Here is a 3,803-nt window from a genome sequence, read left to right as displayed (position 1 = left end):
CTTGGTTGTTTGCAGCAGTGATTTTTATTATTTTCTGCTGTTTACTCCTCTTGGGTGTATTTGTTGATTTTTGTTCTGGAGTTTTCAGGTATGCTGTTAAGTGGCTAGTGTTTGCTCTCTCCAGTTTCTTTTTGGAAGCACTCAGAGGTGAGTTTTTCTTTTAGCACTGTTTCCAAACACATCCGAAGAGGGCATCAGATCCATTTACAGATGGTTGTGAGTCACTATGTGGTTGCTTGGAATTGAAATCAGACCTTTGGAAGGATAGTCAGTGTTCTTAACCATTGAGCCCTCTCGCCAGTCCTTTAGCACTGCTTTCATTTTGTGCCATAAGTTTGGGTATGTAATGCCTTCATTTTCATTAAATTATATAAAGTCTTTATTTTCTTTCTTTATTCTTCCTTGACTAAGTTATCATTGAGTAAGGCATTGTTCAGCTTCAACATATAAGGGCTTCCTTGTTGTTATTGATGACCAGTCTTAGTACATTGTAATCAGATAGGATGCATGGGATGATTTCAATCTTCTTGTATTTGTTGAGGCCTGTTTTGTGACTGATTATATGGTCAGTTTTGGACAAGGTACCATGAGGTGCCGAAAAGAAGGTATATTCTTTTGTTTTAATTGATCTGTTAAATCCATTTGGTCTATAACTTCTGCTAGTTTCACTGTGTCTCTGTTTAGTTTCTGTTTCCATGATATGTCCATTGATAAGACTGGGATGTTGAAGTGTCCCATTATTATTGTGTGAGGTGCATTGTGTGCTTTGAGCTTGTGCAAAGTTTCTTTTATATATGTGGGTTCTACTGTATTTGGAGCATAGATGTTTAGAACTGAGAGTTTATCTTTCTAGATTTTTCCTTTGATGAGTATGAAGTGTTCTTCCTTTTCTTTTTTGATAACTTTTGGTTGAAAGTCGGTTTTATTCAATATTAGAATGGCTACTCCAGCTTGTTTCTCAGGCAAATTTGCTTGGAAAATTTTTTCCAGATCTTTTTCCTGAGGTAGTGTCTGTGTTTGACAATGAGGTTTATTTCCAGTATGCAACAAAATTCTGGGTCCTGTTTATGTATCCAGTCTGTTAGTTTATGTCTTTTTATTGGTGAATTGAATCCGTTGATGGTAAGAAATATTAAGGACTAGTGATTTTTGCTTTCTTTTTTTTGTTGTTGTTAGAGGTAGAATTAGGTTTGTGTGGCTATCTTCTTTTGGTTTTGTTGAAAGAAGATTATATTACGTTTTTTTTTTTTTCTTTTTTTCTAGGTTATAGTTTCCCTCCTTGTGTTGGAGTTTTCCATCTATTTTCCTTTGTAAGGCTGGATATGTGGAAAGATATTGTGCAAATTTGGTTTTGTTATGGAATATCTTGTTTTCTCCATCTATGTTAATTGAGAGTTTTGTAGGGTATAATAGCCTGGGCTGGCATTTGTTTTCTCTTAGTTTCTGTATGACATCTGCACTGGATCTTCTAGCTTTCATAGCCTCTTTTGAGAAGTCTGGTGTAATTCTGATATGTCTTCCTTTATATGTTACTTGACCTTTTACCCTTATTCCTTTTAATATTCTTTCTTTGTTTAGTGCATTTGGTGTTTTAACTATTATGTGACAGGAACAATTTCTTTTCTGGTCCAATCTATTTGGAGTTCTGAAGGCATCTTGTGTGTTTATGGCCATCTCTTTCTTTAGATTATGGAAGTTTTCTTCTTTAATTTTGTTGACAATATTTACTGGCTCTTTAAGTTGGTATAACTGTTATCCTTAGATTTGTTCATCTCTTCTCTTTTTATCCTGGATTTCTTGGATGTTTTGGGTAAGAAGCTTTTTGCATTTTGCATTTTCTTTGATTTTTGTGTCAATGTTTTCTCTGGTACCTTCTGCACCTGAGATTCTCTCTTCTATTTCTTGTATTATATTGGTGATACTTGTGTTTGTGACTCCTAATCTCTTTCCTAGGTTTTCTACCTCCAGAGTTGTCTCCCTTTGTGATTTCTTTATTGTTTCTATTTCCATTTGTAGATCCTTGATGGTTTTGTTCAATCCTGCACCTGTTTGTGTTTGTGTGTGTGGTTTCCTTTAATTCTTGTGTTTCCTCTTTACTTGCTTCTAACTGTTATCTGTGTTCTTCTGTTTTCTTTAAAGGAGTTATATATGTCCTTCTTAAAGTCCTCTATCATCATCATGAGATGTGATTTAAATCAGAGTCTTGCTTTTCTCACTTGTTGGGGTATCCAGGATCAGCTGTGGTGGGAGTACTGGTTCTAATATTGCCTAGTACCCTTGGTTTCTGTTGACAATGTTCTTTTCCTTGACTCTTGACATCTAGTTATCTAGTTATCTCTCAGATATTGTCATAGATATGCCATCTAGTTATCTAGTTATCTCTCAAATATGACCTTGCTGTCTCTGACTGTCTTGTCACTCTTGTAAGTCCATTTCAGTACTCCTGTAAGGCTAGATCTCTCTGGGAAGAATTTGTGTATAGAGGGCTGTGCAACAGGGTCAGCTGCAGGATGCAGAGAGAAACTGGAAGGATCCTGTTCTCTGCTGTTCCTTGGTTCCTGTGTTCTAGTGAGCGCCCGACTTGCCAGCAAAGCAGACGCCACAACAGGTTCCTTCTGCACACGTTTATTGGGAGAGCTTGATTGCAGAGGTGAAAAGACCCCAAACTCAGAACTGGTGCTGCTTATATAGGCCTAGGAGAGGAGTGTCTAACACCCGGATTGGTTATGCTTACTACGTCATTTGCATGTCCCACATCCGATTGGTTATTCTCTCTCAGTACCTCACTGAGCCTCATTATCATACCCCATTTGCATGTCTCACATCTGATTGGTTATACTCTCAAAACCTCATTGTCATGCCAGGGCCAGGCAGTGTCTTGGCAAAAAACTTTATTGCATATGTACACACTGGGTGTTTACCCAAACTTATGCATGGTGGCCAGCAGTAGCCAGCGCCACCCTGCAACAGCACATGTGGCTTCTCACATCTCCCCCTTTTTGTTTTAATAAAATGAGGCTGGACTAGGCCTATGCAATTATGTCCATCCGCCATGGCACCTGTTTTAGGTTGTTCCTCTAATGTCACAGCCTTACCCGTCATAGGGTAACCCTATCACCATGGGGCCCTGTGTGTTAGGTTGGTCTGTGCACGAGGAAAGTTGCCCATCTCTGGATATTGCAGTGCTGTGTGACAGTAACTGCTAAATGACCTAGGGCAAACTCTACAAAAGAGGCCAGCCACGTTTTAAAAAATGAATTAGTGGGAAAATCATGATCATCCTACCGCAGGCAATGAGGAAACCTCAGCAATATGCAAGGGCTGATCAATGATCCTTGAGTCTCTCTCATCCCAGTGCAATGGATCCATAAATCCGTGGGGTGCAAGAGCAGAGAACTCAGATGCCGACTAATTCTTGAGCATAGATAACCAAACTTCAGGGGAGGTGCTGTTTTCAATGGCTAAAAGTGCCTGAGTTATAATCACCTTGTCACATTTTTGTTGGGTTCTGAATTTGCAAACCAACCAGAGCATGAACACCAGTCCACAGCATATGACAGCACCAAACAAAAACACTCCCACCCATTCCTTAAAGTAAGAAAATGCAGAGGTAAGTGAAGAGGTAAAGTCTCCAAGGGTCACTGGTTCCACTCTGGTTCCATTAAGGTTCAGGATCTGTATCTGCAGCCTCGTCTGCAACCTTTCCAGCTCCTGCGATCAGTTCCCCTTCAGATAATTCGATAGGTCTGTATTTTTAATAAAATAATTATTAATATACCTATTGGGAGTAATGCACACATGCG

The sequence above is a fragment of the Mus caroli genome, chromosome 11 (genome assembly GCF_900094665.2).
Source record: "Mus caroli chromosome 11, CAROLI_EIJ_v1.1, whole genome shotgun sequence".
In the NCBI taxonomy this organism is placed as follows: domain Eukaryota; kingdom Metazoa; phylum Chordata; class Mammalia; order Rodentia; family Muridae; genus Mus; species Mus caroli.
Note: the sequence above shows the minus strand (reverse complement) of the source record.